At 35.6% G+C, this 24,826-nt stretch overlaps 1 protein-coding gene across 8 annotated transcripts in view; it reads left to right on the forward strand.

Moving 5' to 3' along the window:
- Sulf1 (Extracellular sulfatase Sulf1) overlaps positions 1-24,826 on the forward strand; it is a 217,055-nt gene that overhangs the window by 63,203 nt on the left and 129,026 nt on the right. The window contains exon 3 of one of the 8 annotated variants that reach the window (XR_001847960.1): positions 12,610-12,651. The exons of the other annotated variants lie outside the window; for them this stretch is intronic. The gene's annotated coding sequence lies outside the window, so the exon portion shown is untranslated. The remainder of the gene's footprint in view (positions 1-12,609; positions 12,652-24,826) is intronic. 8 annotated transcript variants of the gene reach the window in all.

Below are 24,826 nucleotides of genomic sequence, written 5' to 3' on the forward strand. Positions count from 1 at the left end.
GTAAAAATCACGGACTTCTACCTGCCGTCAAAAACGAGCCAAAACAATTCATCTACCTATTGAGTACCGCAAACACTGCAAAACTAAAAAGACGTACCTAACAAAAGAAAGAGGTAGTTAACAAGGAGTATAAATACGAGCAACCAACAAAAATTATGCAGAACGAAAAATGACACTGAAGATGGCACAACGCCGAAACCGGTTTGTCTCCAAACCAAATTTGACAAGGGATGACGGAAATTCGTTCCATAATACATCATACACCCACCCTGTCGGAAACAACAACAACCAAAAAGGAAAGTTTTTTTATGCCCTTACGACGAAATATGAGTTCGTTGCGTTGTAAAACTACATTTCCACTTTATTAGTGCTGCTGTGTAGCTCACTTTAGTGAACGAACTAATGAACTAGTTCAATTAAAAGAGCTGGCTCCTTAGCTCTTTAGTTCAAAAGCTCCCCAGACCTAGTATGTGCGACTATCCTTAGACTAAGTTTTGAAAAAAGATGCTTATGGCGCATTTGCTTTGGGGAATTTTAATGCTCGCCATTGTGTCTGTTGAAAAAAAAAATGGGGAAAGATGTGAAACATTGCATGAATGTAAAAAAATCGTTTAGGTATTTTTACCTTTAGGTATTTTTCTCTTTTGTGAAGTTAGCAATTTCGGTGTAGGAAGACTTGTTGTGAAATTGCACTTGCTTTAGGCTAAATCTCTTACTGGGTGTCATGACGGATGGTGGATTACATTTAATATTTTCATTTATCATGTTATTATACTCCTATATATGTATGTGCTGACACACTTCCGTTAGGAAATATCTACGCTTCAATGTCCTATTTAGGATACAAGTAGGCATCGGCGAACCTAGTTGCTTATTGGTGCTATCCAGGGCCAAGAAAAGCAAGAAAGAGATAAGCACTAAAACATTGATAAATATGCTTGCAAATATGCTCGAAAAACAACAAAAAAGCTTAAGTACAGTTTAATGTTTTGTTTTTTATTCAGTCAATTTCAAGGATTGAAAATGTAGAATAGGTAATCAAGTGTTGCTTAATATTCTCAAATAATAAAGATCTGCACTGGTCGTTTAAAAGCGTTTAATAGACGGTAATCGAACCTTCGGAATCCACAGAGGTGACTGGACAGACTTTAAAATTAGATATTTCTTGTGGTATCCAACGATGAATAGATACTCTGCTGGTACGGCTACCGACCACAGGTTGTCAGGGCATTGCTGACGCTGCTGATCTGGCCCTGACGATGGCAGTAGGTAAGCATCCCCTAAGTTCTATGCGATCTGGTCCAATGCGCCTTACGCGGAAAAAACGATCATGGTTATTTTTTCAAAGAAAATTAAAACTATCCGGCTGCAACTTCCTTCTGTGAATGGTATAACGCTGACTTTCTCGGAAGAAGCTAGATATTTGTGCGTTATCTTGTACAGAAAGCTAACTTGGCGGCACAATGTAGAAGAGCGATGCAAGAAGGTTATAACTGTCCTGGAAAAAAATGGGGCTTGTAGGCTCACATTGTGAACTGGGCATACACAGGGGTAGTGCGTCGCATTCTATTCTTCGGCAGCACGGTCTAGTGGCCGTCCGTGGACAAAACTACAATAAAAAACAGACTAAGAAAGGTTCAAAAGGGTGGCGTGAGTGATGATCACGGGGGCGTTGCCCTCAACGCCAACTAAAGTCCCAGAGTCCTTGCTCCACCACTGTATCATACGAACACCCAATTCTTTTTAGTATACAGATGTCAACCTGTGAATAAAGACATTAATACTCAGGCAGGTTCTGCAACTTCCGAATGAATTTCAACCCCTGCCTCCTTGAATTCCAAGGGCATTTTATTGAAATTCACTCAGATGTGAATTGCAGAACCAGCCTGTGTGTATTGCTAATTTCTTATAACATTTTTAATGAAGATCTTTGAACTTTCGGAAGTTGCGGATTTTTCCTAAAGATTTGTGAAGGGATCATTTTCCCCGTCACGCCCGAACGTTTTTAAAAAATTTCCCTAGTGCCGCGGGTCAAGCGCTTTCCAATATCCTGTGGCGCTCTCTACCCACAGTAAACATATTTAAAGTGTTGGTCTATTGCAAGATTTGATAATTTGGAAACGACTTATTTTTAATCTCAGCCAGGAAGAGTATTTGTATGTAAAAAGTACAATTTAGATTGATGCCAATGTTTTCTTACAAAACTTCATATTCTTTTCAAGAATTTTTCAATAAGTAAAAAGTGTACATACAACTCCTAAGCCATGTACTGATTTGAGATTTTGACAAGCTCTTATCCGAAGCTCATGTGAATCCGTCGAGGAAAATCATGGAATTCACTTTCTTAGCATACATTCTTGGCTCAGAACTATTTTCAAGATACTGCAAGCTGTGTACTTGCGATGACGTATGTATGTACGTACGTTCATACGGACATAAGCGCAGTATGTACACAATGAGTGTCAGTCAAAATCGTACAGAAAAATGTTTATCCACATTTTGAAAATAGGGGTATTCTCTGAGTCTTGCAAAGCCCTTGCACTGTGCACGGATTGCACGGTTTGCAAAGCTGTCCCATACGAAAACCGGGTTTTACCGTGCAATCCGTGCAATCTGTGCACCATGCAAGGGCTTTGCAAGACTCAGAGAATACCCCTAATATGTTGTTTTGTTTAAATTTATTTAAATTCTACTAGTTTTTAATAAAAATATAGTTCATATTATTACTCAGAATTTCTAACTTTGTTACAATTAAAAAAAGATCGTTAAATTTTCATAAAAATTTCCCACTTTTTATTCCGAATTTTCAGAATTTTTTTGGGCATGCAGTTTTATAGCCCATTCAACAAAATACCGTTGATTTTTGGCATTTTTTTTTTTTGTTGACGGTGTTGCACATTTTCTGCCATATAGCGCATGAACAAAATCTATTTTGATATGGAAGAAAACGCGCAACACCCCAAACAAAAAATACTTCAAACTTGCTCTTTATTATGCTAAAATTGAATGGGCTATAAAAATGCATACCAAAAAAAAAATCTTAAAATTCTGAATAAAAGCTGTTAAAAATTGACTATATTTATTTAAATTGTTACAAAGCTAGAAACTTTGGGTTTTATGGATTTTGTTGTTTAATGAACTATATATTTATTAAAAATTAATACAATTTTCAAAATATGGAAAACAATTTATTGTACGATTTTGACTGAGACTCACTGTGTGTACATACATATGCATCTCTGAATAATGCAATCGATGTGTGAGTATGTTTTGTTCCAAATTCAATGAAGCCAGCATACTTGCACATGACATTGTTCTACATCAGTTGGTTGCTTTCATTTTTTAACAGGTGAACACCCATGGGTGCACTATATGCACATATGGATGCGCATTATGGTGCATCACTCTCTGTTAAAAAAAAAAAAATCGGTGCTGTTTTTCCACCAGAATTATAAAATTTATTAAATCCTTAGACTTTCGCCTATATATTTTGCAAAAAATATTAAGATAAGCGTGAGCTGCATCCATTAAAAAAATCCGAAAATTCATTTTTTTTTTTTTAAATAAATAGAAGTAGTTTTAAAAATGATTTTTTTTTCCAAAAAATCACCTCCGTTTATAGAAGAGTTTAAGCTTAAAAGATCTACATAAAAATGTTTAAAAATTAAAAATACATAATAAAGGTATTCGTATGAGAATATAATTGAATAAACCTTATAAATTAGCTGTCAAATTTTGTATGGACACTCGTTGACACATTTCTTCAGCGATTTCACTGAATAAACTTGATAAACTGAATAAACTCTGATAAACTCTGTCGCAACTCTAGCTGTGTTTTCTTGGGCAATAATCAGGACCCGCATAAAAATTTAGCACGCAAATTCAACAAAAACGATATGATGCTGATAGAGATCTGGTTCAATTTATTATCCATCCTGTTTGTTTTATTTCACTGATTAATTCGATAAACAAAGAAAACACGACTATTGTCGCAAGTGTAAACGAAAGGAGAGCATGGAGCGTTCATGCAACAGAGTGCTTAATTTTATAAGAATATCTGCTTGATAAAGTTATCGGTTTAGATGAATACCACTAATGTAATTTTTGAAGGTATTTTCAAATCGGTCTAGCCCACTAAATCTCAATATTTTTCCGTAATACATATTTTGGCGGAAATCTAAAAATATAAAACATTTTATAGTTTCTGTGGAGAAACTATCTTTTTTTGTTTGGTAATGCACCCTAAAGTACATATATATGTATGTATACATGCATTCTTAGTTCCCAGAGCAAACGCAAGCGCCAATTCCCTCACTCACATTGTAAGCAGTTAAATGTACGTACAACCTATAAACCTGGCAAGTACAAATAGGCATCATTACCAGAGGAAACGTTACACATTCCGAAACATTTTGCTTGCATGCCTGGTTACCTGGCCTCTCCGGTTAAGGCCTCTTATTTCATTCAACATCAGTGTTCATTGTGTGGCATGAAATGAATTTTGGTATTTGGCGATGCAGCCTTAACAAATGGGTGGGTGATTTTCTATTGTTGCATAGTTTCAAAACCACAAATACTTATATATATATACAATACATACTTACATATGTATGTATATATAAGTATGTACATTGTACATAAATACAAAATAACTATTTAAATGTACATATGTATACGTATTACAACACATTTCTCCCTACTGGCACTGTCGCAGTCGGAATATCGCTCCAAGGAGTTTAAACCCATGTCGCGGTTAGAGTTATTCAATGACTCATAACAATATAACATAAATCTGATCATCTGATTCCGTAATTTCGAACGTTTTCCCTTTGTCAATACTCATCAAATGCTGGTATTAAAAATTGTGCAACTCTGTTCGACAATATTTTCGGATACATTTGGATGAAACACAAACAACGACTTTTGTCTATTTTTACGGCGGGGATCTCTTAACAAACTATCCTTATGGTGTAAAATAAATTTAAATTAATTAAATTTTCTTCCAATACCCCTACACGCACTTCCGAACCCTGCTCCCACTAAAGCATTTTTCGACCCCCCTACCCTCAAAGCCAGAGTGAAAAGAGACTCTTTAAGGAGTGGCGTGCCCATCCATGTGTACACAGGTGTCTCAAAGCTCGAGAGTAGGGTTGGTGGAGCTGTATACTCCGAACACCTGGACATCTTCTGCGTCTTGCGGACCACTGTAGCATTTTTCAGGCGGAACCTAGGGTAATCGACAGGACCATAAAACTGGCAAAATTTAATAGATATGATACCTCAAGCGAGGTGACAATCAAATGCCTCACGAAGCATAGTAAAATAGAAATTACCCTAATTTGGTTCCAAGGGAAAGGGAACATACATATGTACATAAATAGAAATGCAATAGCGGATCAACTAACGAGGTTCGGGGCTCTACACAAAATGTGTCTCACGCAATGGAAATGAGTGCCTCACTTAGGGAAATCAAAACGAAAGAATTTACGAAATTTATCATTCCTAAGCTAAGCAGTGGTGAAGTTGTACAGGATTGTATGGGATTACTAGACAGATCTGGAATACCTTCGACGCTCTTAAACCAGAGCTCTGTTAGGAATGAGAAGGGAAAATATCTTCCAACTCACGGCTGCCTCCGCAGAACATTGGCAGGATTGAGTAAAGGAAACATCTACACAATGGCGGGTGTCTCGGTAGCAAATTGGCCGTGGTCATGCATGCCGAAAGGACACCTTTGAACAGGTTCTTCCGCAGCTGCAAGGATTTGAGCATGAAGGCTCTGCGAGCGTCCGGTTCTCGCGAGAGTGAGGCTAAAGGTACTTGGCTGAAGATACTTGACTAAAGCAGGGATCACACGATTTGTATATTTTGGCAGTCACAGAGTCGTGTTGTTCAGAAATTTGAGTTCAACTAAATACAAGAATTTCCAGACAACACCACTCTTACACTGCCAAAATGTACAAATCTGTACAAATGTACAAATCGTGTGATCCTTGCTTAACCATTCTTGCAGAATTTTTCAGAATGCAGACGCCTCTTTACGATAAACTGGAATTCATAAATACCGCCAAGCGGCTGTAGGTTGGCATTAGTTTGCAGTTTTAAAATGGCTAAAATTGTCTAATGGTGATCTACTTGCTGGTAATGTCGATTTGTAAAATCACTTTAGAGAAAAGTTTGTGGTAAATATTTTTATTTCAGTTGAATTTGTTTATAATGTACTACATATAAGTATTGCTATATGACATAGTAGGCACATATGTCGCTCGACATGTAAGTGTATCGTTTGTGGCAGAAAAGTAAGAATTTATTTATCTACTCACCTTTTACATGACGGTGACACCTACATGCGGAAAAAAATTAAATGGTTTTACTGGAATAATCAAAATACTTACCTGGAAAAAGTTTAGTGATTTTTGGCGAGCTTTAATTTACTGACATTAGGGCGGTACGTTGGGGGGCTAAGAATGAGATCTGATGTTTAAGTACCAGAGCGAGGTACTTGATGTCAATGAACTTTCGAACAAAACAGTAAAAACGTGATTAAGATCCGACGGTAAATGCCGAGGATAAGACGAAAAATGTAACAAAGCGAGCACCATGTTTGGCAAAAAAAAAAAAAAAAAATCGAAATTGCCTTCGAATCGAAATACGTACTTCCTTGGCAAGAGTTTAATGACTTTTGGCGAGCTTTAATTTTGTGATATTAGGTTGCTTCGTTAGCGTAGCAGGAATTAGAGATGGGCGCGGGATATCAAGACCCGCGGGACCTATGGTACTGACTTCAAAATGGACGGGAGGGGCGGTATCGGGAAGGATTTTAAAAATCCACCAAAATCCTTTCCAGAAATAAGCACTTTTTATGTTTTATTGACACGAAAACGAACAGCTAAGAAAAAAAAAATCGGAAGATGCCAAATTTTTGAGTATTTAAAATTTATTTGAAAGACCTGTGAATTAAACTTAGTTACAGATGTCGGAACCTACGGAACCCGCGGTACAATTCTGAAAACCGTCGAGACGGGCGGGTTCAGGACTAAAAAAAAATTAATTTCGGGATAGGCGGGTCAGAATTGAAATTTTTGTCCCGTGCCCATCCCCAGTAGGAACTGAGATGTGGTGGGTAAGAACTAGAATAGAGTACGTGAGTTCAATGAACTTCGGAACAAAAAAATTGTCTCCTTAAAGCAAGAAAATCCTACATACTATACTTGAAGATCCGAATGTTGATGTCGAAGATATAACGTAAAATGTAAAAAGACGACCTGTACGTTCGGCACAAAATCGGCTTTTTAATTACCTTCACACTCAGGGGCGTGCGGCAAAATTTTTTTTCGGTACAGTCTAATGTACATACATACATTTGTATGTAGTATATGAAGAATACAACACTAAATGTGCAAGTAAGGGTACACTTCCACTTCCGCACACTCACTCATTCATATTACCCTTCGCCCTCGTTCCCATATCATTGTGTTTTAGGGTATACTCCTCTATTTTATATTCGTTTTCGTTGTTGTTGCTGTTGTCGGCAATGTAAAGTTGACAACAATGTGCTCGCCACGGTGTGCTGCATTCAATCATGCTTGTTGACTAAGTACAAACCTACCTACATATGTATAGAGTTGTATGTAATGATTGCAATAACCCAACTGTGGTGCATTGTAGTGACAGTGTTCCACAATTTGGAGAGGTGTGTCCTCATTTTATGTAATATTCCGCACGGCAGCCTAAAAAAATGCAATTTTGTGTGTACGAAGTGTTTTTTAGTTTGTCGCGACATATTTTTTTTTGCTGTCGCATGTCGCTGCAACTGCAACGGTAACATGCTTAGCTATGGGAGTGGGCGAGTCTGTACATTCATGGATTTGTACGAGTATGATTTGGAAATTGCAATAAATCAGAAAAGTGTACAAAGGGTGGATTTTAATAATAAAATTTGATGCGGGACATTTGGTAGGAGTTCAATTTCGGTTGTTCGAATTGGAGTAGTTATGGTGGTCCGATCTTATCTAGATTAGTACATTCTTGCGGATTGTTGTATTTTTCGAGAGTACAACTTAGACCAAAAGTGATGTTTAAAAAGGAGGAAAGGACTTTTTTATTGTACATATACATATATACATACCTATGAATATAAATATATAATATATATAAATATCGTCAACCTGTGACCCGTAGTGTGGAACATTAATCCGAACTAAAAGTGCCTTTATGTGTGCGTTACCGTATCCCCTTCGGTACCACCGTCAATTATCTCGTCGGAGGGGTTTTAAGCCTAAGCTCGATCGTACGTTCCTGTTCTGATGCATTCAGTTTCAAGTTGCATCCACTTGGCACTACCCTCAGTTCGTCATTATTTTGGCACCATCTAATTTGAGGCGGAACAAGTACACTCTAAAGCAGCCATGCCCGCTTAGGAGTTGAGTGATATTAAAGACTACTTTGCCATGTTTTTTTCCCAGCCAATTTTCTATCTTTGATTGGGCCCATCGACCGCTATGGGGGTGATCCCATCGGTATTGCCACTGTTCCACAGCGCTACGCCTTGCTTAAGATTTCCAGAACATTGCGTGGGATTCGCAGTGTACGTTTCTCGGACCAAGAGTTCATTAGCGCTACATCCTCAGACACCATGTGAAACGCCGTGGAGACTCTTAGGGCGCAAAGTCTATATTAACTATTTTTTATATGTCCCAGAGAACCCCAAAAATTCAATGGCGCCTACATTAAAAATCGCTAGTATTAAAAAATGGTAAAATAGACAATTGGGTATTATTGTTGGAAGTATCCTGAATAGAAACATTTCTACTAACTAAAAGTGTTTTTCTCCATGTCAAATGTATTGAAAACTTTAGGGCTTTGAGCCAGTTCTAAATACATATTTTTTTAACGAAAAAATACGGGTATTTTTTCCATTTAGAAAAATTCTAGGGGGTGAGAGATTAAAATTTTAACTTTTTTTATCACCCTAATGACCAGTTGAAAATAAGAATATTTTTGTTTTCATAATATTTCGGGCCTTATAATATATAACATCATAGTCATAGTAGGGTTTATCGTAACCGTGGTGGCGGCCAAAATGACCGGACATCTTCTTTGCGACCATAGAAAAACTAAATTCAAGAGTAAACAACAATTGTCATAAGATGTTGTATAAGAAAAGTAATAATTGCTTGCCAAGCACACTTTTTTCCTTCCATACTGCTCTCTTTAATCCGCAAGTAATTTAAAACACAATGCACTGTAAAGGATTTTACTTCAAGATTTCTGCCCAGCTAAGTCCTTAGAGTACTATATCGATTTGATTGTAGATGTCTATTCGATTTTCTTCATTTATTTTTAATTTTAAGTGTCTCTTAGCTATCCTTGAGATTCGACAAACCATCACCATATATATGTATAAGCCAGACAAAGCTGAATTTCAATTCATCGAAATGCCATAGTGTGACAATGTGCCAGAAACCATATTTGCCAGCTTTGAAATTTATGTGCGAAAAGTGTAGGGAAACTGGCAGGATTTTCAATTATATCAGTGCATATTACATATACGCCTTTTCTGTTTGTATGCATTGACCACTTTGCCAAATCGTGCGTCACGGCAAGGTGCTGTCGAGGTGGATTTGGAAAGAATAGTACACTCATCGATTTGCAGCTTTCTTTTGTTTTTTTTTTCTTTTTGCAGATTTTACTCTATGAAATTTCGTGTGCGACCTTTTGGCGTAGTCATTGAATTTCATTACCTTGAACTAAATTTTTATTTTGTAATTTAATTTTTCACTATAAGCATATATTTATATATAATTTCCTATAGAATTTGTATACCAATTGAAAGTACATAGTCATCGAAAATTGAAATAGGAGCAACTTGACTCCTCCTTTTTTTACACCTTTCTTTAAGAAGTTTTTGTCATATGCTAGCAAAAGATTTTCATTGTTGTTTTTTCCTCTTTTCGCATTTTGGTTTCGAATTCAATTTAAAATGAAATGAAATGAAATGAAACGTGACTTTGGTATTATTACTTATGTGTATGATTTATTTTTAATTATTTTCTTGCTGCTGACATCGCGCAAATTATAGTTTAATGTGCACTGACGGCGCCGATTGCCTAAAATGTCGCTTTTAAGAAGTAAGTGTAGACACTTCTCTAAAAACGTGTTGTGAAACATAATCTTTTTTTAGATGTTTCAAAGAAAAGCTGACAAAACATTGATATATGTATTAGTATGCGGCAAGATTTTATTTACTACATGTTTGAAAATGCAGTGGTTATCTTTAAAGTGAAAAGTTTTGTACGACTACTATCTATACATAACAGGGTGGCCCAAAAAGAAAGTTGAAAATGTTAAGCTCGCACCGCCTAGGATTTTTCTTAATGGAAAAAAGAGTACTCGTATTTTTTTGTTAAAAATATATATACATATATATTTAGATATGAAACATTCCATGTATTTTATGTGGGGAAAAAACACTCTTTCGTGGAAATGGTATAGAATTCTTGGCAAGCAATATTTTTAAATCGAAAACTCTGTTTCTCTTCAGAAGACTTCCAACAGTAATACCCAATTGGTTGTTTAACCACTTTTTAACATTAGATAACTATTTTGTACGGGGCCCACATTGCATTTTTTGGGGACTGTTAAAAAATAGTTAATATTAATTACTGGTTAAATAAACATTTGGGTATTATTACTGGAAGTCGCCTGAAGAAAAATAAACCGGGGTGACAGCGTTAAAATTCCTACTTTACTTCATTTTGGACTGCCCTAGTGGTCAAGCTTAAAGCTAATACTTAGGAGCCCCGTGTACGTTTTCTTAATATTACAAGGAGCCCCAAAAAATATAATCACAGTATGCCCAGTTAAATATCCAGCGAGAAACCAGGTCCAGCTCTGTTTAGGAATTCAATGTTCAATGTCTATCCAAAGGATAACCAAAGAGCCAGTTCTAAATATATGTATATAAGTATAACGTACACTACCACTTTCCCGTGCTTACTGCGTACTGAGTTTGTGGAAACAATACCAGCTGAGTCTACAAAATGGTTCCGGTACCACAAAAGTGGATGTTGATCCTTCTCTCGCCAGTGAGTCGGCAACATCGTTCTCTTCGATGCCACTCTTTTACGAGCTTGGATGTCTAAAAAGTTAACTAAAAAAAGCGTTTCGAAACCTTTTCAAGATACTGCTAGCAACTGTACATTGCAATAGAGAGTTCAGAGTTGGGTTCTTAAATGCCCTCAACTGTTCTTTATTCCACGCTTGACACACATGTATACCAATGTGGTCGAGAATCCCGGTTCTAAGGTTTTAAGCTGGAATTTACTGCCAAATAAGATTTCCACTAACGATGACTAAAAAGCCGCATCTTTCTAAGCTCCGGATTGTCTTAAAAATCTAGAAAATCTTTGTTGCAAGGCTGCCGATGCTCGAATAAAAGTATAGGTTAGAGTCCAATCCTAGACTTCGCTTCCATGGATCACTGCATCTAGAAGACATGGTCTAAATAGCATTCGGCGATGGGACCCTCCGAGGTTTCTTAACAATACGTTGATCAAAGAAGACCTATGTATATTCAAATTGAGGTTTGTTACAATAGATTGTTCTCGGTCGCGATAACTTGGTGCATCGAATCTAAAGCCCCAGTTGAAGAAGTTTTCATTTACCTTGCGGCCGAGAGCAAAGCCAATCTTTGGTGGGGTTTCAAACGCTGACTGTTTTTTGTTATTTTGTTGTCTACCAAACTACGGAGGCGTAAGCAACAATCTGACGAATGACCATGTCTCAGAATTTTATCGGGGGTTATATGAAGATGTTCGACATGATATTTAAGGTTTGACTTTCCATATCTTAAATAAAAAAAATTTAAGAGCCACATTGTACTGAGCAAGAAATATAGTAAAAAGAGCCGCAGCTTTCTAAGCAAAGAGCCGCATTTGCCCACGGTCGATATATGCATCACATGCAAACATACATATAGGGTTTGAGTTCTGAAACTAAGTTCCCAGCCAGCAGTGAAACATAACTTTTGCCGATAGTGCGGCCTCCTACAATTTTCTGTCCACGGGAACGAACAGAAAAGGACTACAATTTGCATTCATTCGTATCCGGAAAACGTTCGAAAATGATGATGTTATTTGAAAGCAATAATTGTATTTTATTTGTTCAAGCTGAACATTTGAAAGCATGTACACATAGTCAGCAGTGGCTGAGCGTGCAGTGGAGCGTGCTAGTATTTGTTAGCTTTCAGAAGGTGGCGGGTTCGAGTCCCAGTCAAGCGCTTCCTTAATGTTTTTGTTTACGAACCATGAAAAAGCAACTGTAGAAGGAAGCTAAAAATTTAACTAGAAAAACAGCCGTTTCGAAACAATTTTCGGTACTTGTCCCCTTTCGCCGGATTTTTTGCTGGCTGGGTTATTACTTTACTACCGTAACAAAGAAACTCTTGAGATTTGTATTTATCAACAATTTTTAGAGAAATTCTATAGAAATTTGGCAAAACATTTTGCAGAAATGTGTGCGCCAATTATTTAATAATTTTTTTTTATACTTCTACGAATATATTGTTTTTTAATGTCAATAACATCAACTATTTTTCTTCTTTTCCAGGTATGTACAATGTTTACGATGGTATACGTCCGTTTAATAAAAGTAAGTTCCTATCTTCTAAGTTTTTAATTTTAAAGCATAAATGTGCTTAAAGGTTTTAGAAAGGACGTATATTTTTAGAGGTATAAGACGTTAAATTACTGAAAATTTACTTTAATGGAAAAATTTTTACTATTTTTATTCTTAAAACAATAAAAACTAAAAATTTAATAAAAAAAAAAATAAATAAATAAAGAAAATAAAAAAAGGACTCGTCCGCAGATCCCTCGAATGGCATGCTTGGACCTTTGCGGGCAAAATGATATACATATATGCACATCTCCAATTGGAATATGCTCATGTGCTTTCTGAAAAAAGAGCTTTTCAACATGAAAGTTAGCAAGGGAGCTTTTTTGGTAAGACTTCCGTGCCAAAATAAACAAAATTTTTCAAACTACATACTTACATATTTAGCCTATTGCCTGTCAATTGTCTTACAAAAGACTTTCAATTGTCCTGATTGTGCATATTTCGCATAACTGCGCACAAATTTCAGTTAAGATAATGTGCAGCAAATTTCTGAGTACATACAAAATAAATACCAAGTACATACAGAATGGCAGTTTGAAAATTATGCGCAGTTATGTGATGTGTACATAACCACAACATTAGTCAGGATTGCCCGGTAAGATGAAGATGAAGATGAAAATTGGAGATGAGGATGCATATGAAGACCACTAGGACGATGTTGGTGAAGATGAACTCTAAGATGAAGATGATGATGAAAATATTTTGAAAATTTTTCCCTTTACACCATTTTGGCTATCAAGCTTGACTTCTTCCGCGCTCTCACTTTTTTTATCCAGTAACACAGTCTTCAATTCTCCGTTATCGATAAATTCGTCGACTAATCGACCATAGATATCAGCTATTAAGTACTTATATTGCCAAAGTATGTTACTTTTGGCGCAGACAACTATCAACAACTTTTCTATAAATTAAAAGCAATAAATTTCGAAATTCCAACCGCCTTCAACCGAACAAAGTCATAAATTAAAAAGTCATTGAATTATTATATTTTGATTTATACAATTTCCTACTTACCGCGCCACTGCATAAGGCGAAACCTAATAGTAATCATAAAGCTATTAATTTGTATTTATGCATTTCCTCTACAAACATGACATTCAAGTATTATATTTCAACATCTCGATGGCTATTCTCGTAAATGACTTCAACGCCTGCGAAACTTGGCGCGCAGTTGACATTCATACATACATACATACATATGTACATACATTAGACTGCATCACCAAAAAAAGTTGGGGCTTTTCCGCCGGCATTACAATAGCTATTATATTTGAAGGCGTCCGCCAAAATATTTCGGAAAAATATTAAGATTTACGTGAGCTGGCCCGATTTAAAATACCTCCAAAAATTGAGTATTTTTTTAAATAGTTTCCTAAACAACTTTAAAAAAAAAATCCCCCAAAGATGACAAACCAGATTAAGCTTAAAAAATCTGCATAAAAATATTTAAAAACCTTTTCAACAGGGCCAAAGCTATTTTAAACAATTTAGACTTATAGGATCTCAGTAGAAAGGTATTTTCCCACTCTTTTTATTCCAGTGCAAAAAACTCATTCGTGTCCCAATTTTTTTTTTCGAATACCAAAACATCTTAATTCAACTTGGAATGACGCTCGTTCATCCGACCTTTCTCTTTCATGCTTACATTGAGCTTATTTACAAAAAAATAAAAAAGGCTTAGAAAATTCCTTTCCAATGATACTTCATGAGCCTAAATTGGTAAAGTTTATGCTAAGTTATTCAAGTTTTTTTAATCAGTCTTTGAAAAAAGTTCAAAAACAACATCAAAAATCTCATTATTACGATTACGTTGAATTTTTTTTTAGATATTTTTTAAATATTTTTATGCAAATTTTTTAAGCTTAAACCGTCATTTGTCATTTGAGGGGATCTTTTTCAAAAAAGTCTCTAAGAAACTATTTTTATTCATAAAAAAACTCCATTTTTGGAGGTATTTTCAAATCGGTCTAGCTCTCGAAATCTTAATATTTTTCGGAAATATTTTGCTGGACGTCTTAAAATATAATAGATTTTATAATTCCAATGGAAACACGGTACCGATTTTTATTTTTATTTTATTTTTTTGTATGGGAAGTGATGCAGTCTAATGTACATATGCATGTAGTATGTAGAATTCTTACTTGAACGTGCCTACTCTAAATATTCACATGGACTAACGATACAAACACTATATACAATACATAAATCACAAAGTTAGCGCCTGTAGCTATTTAAAAAAAAAAAATGTCCATAATATTTTGCAGCCGCAGTAATAACAATTGAAATAAAAATTATGAAAAGAGTGTAAAAAAATTGTGTTACAATAAAAGCGCGCACAAGCAGACAATGGGACAATGAATTATGCGGGCGGGCGACATAAAACTCAAAATTGTGAATACAAAAAAATAAATAAAAAGTTTCAAACAAATTTTTGTATATAGTGTGTGTGTTTGTATATTTGTATGCTTTGCAGTGGAAAAATGTCTATTAGTTTTTTGAATTACTATTATGGCAAAATAAGCTATAAAGCACTTGTGTAGAAATAAATTCGAATTACTTACTTTTTACAAACATACATATGTATGTACATGCATACATTCATACACATTTTTTTATTGCTCACTTAAGACTCGTTTAGCGCTTATAGTGGCTGCCAATCGACAGCGGGCGCAGCTTAATAAATACCAAACATACCAAGGAGTAAAAAATATGAAATTAAAAAAACAAAAACAGACAGCAAAAAGCGCAACTAATTGTGCTTAGATTATAAAATTGTAAATTATGAGTGGTTGCAGACAGAAATCATGAGCAAACATTTTGTTAAAATGCAAATAAGTGTACATTTTTATGTTTGATTGTAAGTGTATATGTGTGTGAGTGCTTCATTTGCGGCTTTGTCAAACCTCAAGTGCCAAATGTTAAGTAATCTGCACTTTATCACATTCAACAACATATCAATTGGGAGGCGGCAACATACCAGTCACACGAGCATTCGAGTGAGTACAGTGGTGGTGAAAACATATGGAACTACATGTACGTTTCTAAAATTCTGTCTTTCAGGCAGGTTGTGTACTTAATTTACTTCCTGCTCAATCAGGACTAAATCTTAATCAAGAATTTTATTTTGCCAACGTGATTATTAGAGCTCGGATTTTTACGCAAATTGAATATGCAAAATATATGCAACAAATATGCAAGAACTATGCAAAATATATTAAAAAATTAAAAAAAAAAAAATTACATAGTCAGATATGCTAAAATTAGATCTTTATGCAACAATTTAAATAACACCTAGGACACAAGACCAAAGTCTTTTGCACTAGTGTCCATGTTATGAGGATTTCAGAGAAAATTTAACAAGTTTTGTTAAGCGCATATCTTCAAATTTATTAACAACTTTTATTTAGTTAGCCCATTAAAATACTTTAGTAGTGTCTTGGGAAAATCGTCCGCATTTGCGGCCCCAACCATTGCCAAAGTCCCCAACGTCACAGACCAGGAGCGCATCCTGGAGGAGAGTAGGGAGAAAAAGCCAATCTTCTCTTCTTCAGAGTCGGAAGAGGACCAATCTCTACTACTACTACTCCTGTCGCTGCATTCAGTAAGCGCCCCAGGTCTACGGAGGTTACCCCAGAGCCACCGAGACCTTGATAGATGTACCGACATCCAAATCAGCTTGCGAACGTTGCAAGAGAAGGAAACCTGTGGTGACAGACAGACGCCAATGGCTGTTCCAATGCCTCTTCGAGTCATAGTGTGGCACATTACTGGTGTGGCAGTATCCAGTTCCGATCATCCAGACAGCCCTCTGGCGCCACGAAACACTTGCCTTAAATCAAGGGTAGAAGTCTGTCTAGCATGGACGAGATGTGTGGCTGTGTTTTTCGGCTGCAGGAGTGAGCTTGTTGACGTATATTTTTGCATAATGAATCAATTTCTATAGAATATTTTCGAAGCTGCTTTGCTTCTCTGCGACGAAGAATAGCTAACATTTCTTTGGCTTTACCAACATGTTAACACTTTTTATTTTATTTATTTATTTTATTTTGTTTTCTAACTGAACTCTTTAAAAGAACTTTTAAAAGAAAACTATTTCATTTAATTTTTAGAAACTTAAACATATTTTTTGATTTTATAATTAAAATTTTTTCCCTTTTTTCATTTTTATTTGTTTTTATAAAATTTGTTTTTATTGTGATTTATTGTTTTAAATTAACATATTTTCCATTTAATTTAATTTTTAGAAACCTATTTCAAAATTTCTTTATACTTAATTTTTTTTTTTAAATTAAATTTTTGGTTTATAATAATTTAAAATGAAACAGTTTTTTATTATTTTATTAAGTTTTTACAAACTTTATTATTAATTTTTTTATAATTTTATTTTGTTTTTTGTTAAATTAATTTTTCTTGCAATTTTTAGAAACTTATTTTATTTACTTTTTCGTTTTATAATGTTAACAAGTTTTTACAACCTTTTCTTAAATTTTTTCCTCTTTTATAATTTTATTTTGCCTTTTTTAATTTCTTTTTTGAAATTTTTAGAAACTTTTTTTATTTATTTTTCTTTTTTAATTTAAATTTAATTTTAATTTTTGATTTTTGTTGAGATACAGCCTCATTTCTTAAATAAATATGAAATATGAAATATGAAAAAACATAATATTTTTTTTTATAATTTCATTTATTACTAAAAGACAAACAGATTAACGCTGAGACCTCCTCGTTCTCAAATCTTTCAATTTGTCTTTCGAAAGTCAGAAAAGAGCTTTCAAGTTGGTAGCCAGACTTGACAATTGTCTTACGAAAGATGTTTGTTTTTCGAAACCTGTGGTGAATTGAAAGACAGTGGTCAGAATTGCCCTGTTAACTTAGGAAAATATGAATATTTTAAAGTTACCGGCCTAAATATCAGATCACAATACGATTAGAAATATTTGGAAAGTTGTAAAGCTAAGTATCCTTTGTGAAAACTCCATCAATTCTTTAACAATTAGATTACGTAACGGAACTAGATATTATGTTGAAATTCTATCATTTTAGTTTTGGTTTCATATGTTTTGACCATGGATTTATTAACTATATATATAGCAGAAATATATTAACTCTTTAGATGAAAACGTAATTCTTGATAAAAAATCTAAGGATTTGACTACATTTGCATACTCTTTCAGTAGAAAAACAGTTTTTACCTTAAATTTAGCCTTTGTAAAATATACGTTTCAGTTCCATATGTTTTGCCCACCACTGTATGTATGTATGTATGCAAATTGAAATATGAAACATTCGTAATTTAATGGAAGCATAAATACCCTACGCATTCGCTGACAATCAAATGGCAATTTCATGATGGTTGTATGCGAGAAAATACATGGTAGATACATATGGAATTATGGATTTATATTTGCTTGCGGCTTACACTTGTATCGCCGCAATTTTGATTGGCAATCAAGTTGTCAACTTGACAATTAATTTCTATTATCCATAGCGGAATATATGTAGATATAATAGTATATGAACATACATTATTATTATTGAGTGGTTTTATGCAAATGCCTGTGTGCATAACTCCATTAGTATGCAAAATTTTGTTTGTATTGTTTGTATTGCTTGCAGCGATACGGGATGTTGATGGGAGATGTGTTTTAATTCTGGCGTGGTGTATTCTCACAGCTTCTTTAAGGTTTATCGAGTGCGAATCGAGATTCTTCTTCTTATTTGACATTACGTTCGTTTGTCGATTTCGACCGAGTCTTAAAAACATCGCCAATTGGCACACTCATTTACGTGGTTCCACCAGCTGTTCTTCCCGAATGTGGGCTGGTGAATTTTTAAATGGTAGTTTTTTTTCAAAATGCGCTAAGATATACAGCTTTGTATACTAGCAAACCGTAGAGATTTAGCAAAAGAACTTTTCCCAATTTGTGGAAAAAGTCATTTAAAAATGTAGCATAAAAAATTAAGTTTACTACAAATTATTCCATATAAATATGTGTGTATGTTAGGGTGCTTTTTTTTTTGCGACTATTTTTTTTTTCGGTCCCATCGTGAAATTTTGTTGGAAATACCCAAAAAAAAATTCCATGAAAGTTTGAGCCCTTAATATTAATTTTAAGTACTCGGCCAAGGCGTGTGAAGATTTTCCATTTAAAATACACGGGAACTTTGATTTTTTTTTTAAATTTCTATAGCTCAGCGGCATTTAATGGTATCACCTTGTCCAAAATGGGGATTTTCTCAGCATTAAATGCTCTACAAAAGTGCCCACTGCGGCGAAGTCGTAACTCACACCGGCGAGGTAGTACGGGCCACTAAACCTGATTTTTTCATGAAATTTACGTTTTTTCGCATTTATCTCGTAAATGACAAGAGCTATAGAAAAAATGTAAATGAGAAACTTGTAGGAAATTTTATTTCCTACAAAAAAGCTCATTAGCGCTTAATCGCTAACTTCAATACTGCTTGAGATATTTCAATTTTAAGTTTATGAAGTTTTAAATTTTTGTCAAAAATCACGTAAAATTATAAAAAATATTCATCTTAAAAAAAGGTAATTAGTTAAAAAAGTAGTGATAAATAATAAAAGAACAATATTTTTTATAATTTTACGTGATTTTTGATAAAAATTTAAAACTTCATAAACTTAAAATTGAAATATCTCAAGCAGTATTGAAGTTAGCGATTAAGCGCTAATGAGCTTTTTTGTAGGAAATAAAATTTCCTACAAGTTTCTCATTTACATTTTTTCTATAGCTCTTGTCATTTACGAGATAAATGCGAAAAAACGTAAATTTCATGAAAAAATCAGGTTTAGTGGCCCGTACTACCTCGCCGGTGTGAGTTACGACTTCGCCGCAGTGGGCACTTTTGTAGAGCATTTAATGCTGAGAAAATCCCCATTTTGGACAAGGTGATACCATTACATGCCGCTGAGCTATAGAAATTAAAAAAAAAAAATCAAAGTTCCCGTGTATTTTAAATGGAAAATCTTCACACGCCTTGGCCGAGTACTTAAAATTAATATTAAGGGCTCAAACTTTCATGAAATTTTTTTTTGGGTATTTCTAACAAAATTTCACGATGGGACCGAAAAAAAAATAGTCGCAAAAAAAAAAGCACCCTAGTGTATGTATCTCAGACCCCGATGAAACTCAATATTGATAAAAGGTTGTAAAACAATCAACACTCATAGCTTCCTCACCGATATAATTGATTCTAAACCAACATCATCCTTAAACTTTATAAAACATATTTCAATAACACACATGAACACGCTTTCGATATCGGATTTTTTTGACTGAAGAGTAAACTTTGAACTGCTGTATGCGGCAACTGGTAGCAGTTAAGAACTTCCCAGTGTGCGTAGCCGTAACGAATAGGTCGAAAAGGTTTGCTCTCGAAAGCAACAAATCCTCTCAATTTGGTCAGTTATTACCCTCCGATTTACCCGAATAAAAGTAGGGAAATAATGGAAAATATCCAGAATGCGACTTTTCTTCATCAACTCAGCTTTTCAATTGCATACCCAGCCTAGTGCACCATTTCTTAGCAAAAGTTATTCTTCGCTTGATCTCCGGACTGATATCGTTGGTGGTGTTTGTGCTGATATAAAGTACGGTGCATAATTTATTCTAACATTTTCAGGATAGAAAGGCAGCGAAACACTAAGATACTATATTGCATTAAAGTTCATGCCACTAACACCCCTCTGGGTATGTATTCATCAGAGTAAATTGCGATTAAAGGCTTAACAATTGTAATGCGCCCCACCAGCTCCTCACCATCGGCTTTGAATAGCCAGATCTGAGAACCTTGTAGTTTTCAAGCCATCTCGTTTTGGTCAGATTAAGGGACGTGAACATTGTTCGTACCTACTGGTCTTGGATCTCCTTCACAAAAAGCGTCGCCGATGTCGCCATTGAGAAGTGTTCGCTCCATATCTTAAGTGTACGCTGGACATCTGCTACCCGATTTCCATTTTCCTCTCTAAAGGAACCAGTTACGATCTTGGAATCATCTTTTACTGCCTATCGGCATCTCAAGCTCCTCCCACTCACGTCTTTCTACCTCTCGTTTCCTTTTGAATAGACATCTCTCGCCCCTCCGCTTTTCTCCCGTTATTGCTCACGCGTAGCTATTGGCTGCAGGGGGAGATTTCGCTTCAGCAGCGACACAGCACTCTTAGTGATACCAGCTGATATTCTTCTTCCGGGCATTCCTTGGTTCTGGCGTCCTTCGCCATATCATGGCAGCTGTAGTGATGTCCGTGGTGCATACTCTTTGCAGACATGTAAAACCCTTCGAAATCTCTTTTTTATTGTTGTTGTAGCGGCATTACTACGCCCTGCCTAGATCAGCGAGGCTTTCCATCGTTATTGTTAAGCTCAACTAACGGTTCTCAACTAATCGAGCTGTTTCGAAAGGAAGCGTGGATTTTAAGAGGATAATTGAAGAGGTGGTAGGTGTCGTGAGGAGAACCTTTACAAGCCATACATATGTTTGGAGTGGAGTCTAAATGAGTATGACTTCAGTCGGCTACAGTATTCGGGCCTTAACTGTAGCTCCTCGGTTGCAGTGAACGGTGGTTGAACTCCAAATACGACATTCACGGGGCGAGAGCCTGGATGGTGGTAATATATTCTCTAAGCATGCCGTTGATGGCTTGTCAGTACATTATCGGATCCAGTGATTGCGTTGCGTATGTCCGGATCTCGTCCATCACTTCGCGTAGCACGTTGGATTAGGAAAAAATTTTCAACTCTACTGGGCTATTCTGTACTCCGAATACCTACATACATATGTATTTACTAAAATATCACTTTAACTATAGAGAGCTTATTGGTTTAGTCTAGTGGGAATTGATGAATCGCTTTGTTTATATTAGAGCTGCATTGTACTAACAGACAATTATGGAAGTTAGATATATGTATGTATGTATGTACATAAATACATAATAAATTACCTTCCATTAGAGCACTGTGCGTCTTTTAAGAGTATCACAACATTAATTTTTTTCAATTTTTTTTTTGTATTTTCTAGGTCTTTTTCAGCATGCATGCTTCCGTTTTAGCGTATATTTTCTTGTATCATTAACGTCAAACTAACGATTGAAGTATGAGGAAAGACAACAGCTAATTTTTAATTGCCTGTACCCATATTTGCTTTTTAACAAATTTTCATTCTCCACTAAATTTACCACTGATTTTTGGTACCCATGCTCTTCTTGCTTTGTGCTTGTTTGACAACATTTTAATGAGGTTGTAATTACAATGGCAAACAAGACCTATTAAACGAAGAAGCCGTGACTGCATAACAAGTTGCGTAAAAGAAAAAAATTAGGCATGCTTACAGAAAATTAGATTTTAATTGTAGACGTCACTTTACAGTGATTTGTCCTGCACAAATAAGATGTATATTACTCAAATGTGTAATAGCACAAGTATTTCAATTTCTGAGGTTACCATTAGATAAGCGTTTTATACATCGCCTTAAGATCCCAAATATGTACCCTTAATCATCTTAATTGAATTTGATAAATCGGCAACTTGGCACAATATGGGTAATCTCCGCTATTTTGCCGACGAAATCGTAACCTACACTATGCAGTAACTTAATCGCGCCGGTTACCGACAGGCGTTGAAATCGAGTCTACTGCTTAAAGTCGTTTTCATACCCAAAGCGGGGATAAATACTCTCCCAAAGCCATACAAATTAGTTAGCTTCAGCTCTTTTCAAATCAAAATCTTACCAAATCTAATTGGCTTTCACATCTGGAAGAACAAGCCACTATGCGAAAATCAGCATCATATAAGACATGAAAATCTAATAAGCCCTGTATGCATTTCTTGATATATCGGTGCATTTGGGGTACAACAAGGAATGATATCCCTAACCTAATAACCGATTGGGTAATACAAATATTAAAATCTAGAACCATAGCAGCGGAGCTAAGTAGAAGACAGCAGACTACGCAGTCGACGTACATAGTTCAAGGAAAGCTAAACATTCACCAAAAGAAGGAAGGTCAACTTAGACAAACCCAAATTGTGAGGGAGGGAGATAAGGTTCTCACAAGAGACGAAGGACCTAAGGGTGGCACTATCTAAAAGACTCTACTGGAACTTATATCACACAACAACTACCAATAAAGTAGGGCTGCCATAATCTTGAACCCATCGATCAGGACACTTATTCCCTATAAACACAGTTTCTTAAGTTCTGGCGTTGCATTATTTTGAAGTATGTATTTTCTGATATTATAAGTAGTATAAGTAATGTAGTTTTGTGGCATAATCCGCAGAGCTGAATGATTGATGATAATGAAACGAGCAAGTTCTGATTTTTTTAAATCATAAAATAACAAATTTCTCTTGGCGGTGACGTAACTTTGAAAAATGTTTGGCGCTTTTAACGTGCTTGCCTTACCGCCATTAGCAAATTTCCACATATCCTACAATACGCTTCATGATCATTTTTGCTATTTTGTATATGCATAGGCTGTCTGAAGTGAAGCCATTGTAAAATACTTATCCAATAACGACTGAAAAATTTGCTTCCCTGCACGCTTTCTAGAAATGGGGTTTCCCATTTACCATTTACGCGAATGTACTTAGGTATTTGTTTATATTATTTAGCATTACAAGTAGGATTCAATAAGCATTTAACTCTCAATAAAACATATTTGATATGAAACTTAAATATTTAAATTTTTGCAACTGATTTCTTTGTGCGCGAATGTGTTCGTAGAAGGACTAATGAAAGCTTTAAATTCCATTAAAATCGGTATAAAGGCTAGTAGCCAGTTGAAAAAGTGTGCTGGAAAAACTGGGAACCCCTTATGGTTGGAACCCCTTATGGTTGGAACCCCTTCTGGCAACTATGAATTCGAAATGGGCGCGGGGCATTGGGTACTAATTTCAAAATGGCCGGGATGGGTGATATCGGGAAGGTTTAAAAAAATAAGCGGGCGGCACGGGAGGAAAATTATTTTCCGACACTCCTGATTAAATCCACGATTTCCGAAATGAAAACAGAATAACCAGAATATGCAGATCTTTCAGTATGGCGAATTGGCTGCCGAGATAGGTCGATCTTCCACTCAGCTATCGATATGTACTATTTAAAATGAATTTGAAATCCATGTGAATTTTACTTAGTGATAGATATCGTGACTCATGGGACTCACGGTACAAATCTGAAAAACGTCAGGATGTGCCGGTTCGGGACATCAAAATTTAATGTCGGGATGAATATTTAGTCCCCGGCCCATCTCCACAGTGAATTCCAATGGAGCCTCTATGGCTCTCAACCTCTCTAAGGACCGTTCAAGGGGCAAATGGTAGAACTTCTAAGAAGGTAGGAGAACTCCAGAGCATATATGTATCTATTTAAATAGCCTTCAACTCAAACCACCATAGAATATCATCTCCATCTAAGGTCTGGGACAAAGTGCTTAACTTTATGAATAGCCAAAGGATGGAGTGACGTCTTAAGGGTTACCACAATATATCCATCTAGATCACAGCGCTAGTGTGCCCTAATATGTAATAATGTTAGGAAACTTTAAGCTTTTTGAGTCCCACCCTCCTCTACAGTCTGTCTAGATATTTCTAACACATTTCGATCAAATGCTAGAAACAGTGGAAGACATGTATAGTTAGACCTCTACCAGCCCTCTTCAAACCATCAACTGATGCTAACACCGATATAAAGATTTCGGTTGTAAGGCACGCAACGTCTAGGTACATTGCTCAGGCCACACCCCCGCGGAGGGTTCAGTAACATCGATGCTAAAACTGTTATAAAATTCTGGTTGTATAGCACGGAAGTCAAGGTACATTGCTGCAATCGATCTCAAGAACGCTGTCTGCCATATGGTATACCTAATTATTGCTTTAAACCTAAAAAAACGGGTCAACGCTAATGAGTATTGATGTCATGAGTACAATATTATTATTATTTTTTTTCGATTCTGCCTACCCCCCTTCTCAAATGGTTATTGGAATGAAATGAATCAGTTGGAAATGCAACAGAGTTTGAGAAAAATAAAAAAATAAAACATTGCAAAAAGTCAAGTGGCAGACATTCATTTGCCGTTTTATGTTTATTTTGTCTGCCTGTCAATCAGCTGACTTGTTTTTCCGCATGT

The sequence above is a fragment of the Rhagoletis zephyria genome, unplaced genomic scaffold (genome assembly GCF_001687245.7).
Source record: "Rhagoletis zephyria isolate East Lansing unplaced genomic scaffold, Rhagoletis_zephyria_1.1 Rzeph_scaffold_00037, whole genome shotgun sequence".
In the NCBI taxonomy this organism is placed as follows: domain Eukaryota; kingdom Metazoa; phylum Arthropoda; class Insecta; order Diptera; family Tephritidae; genus Rhagoletis; species Rhagoletis zephyria.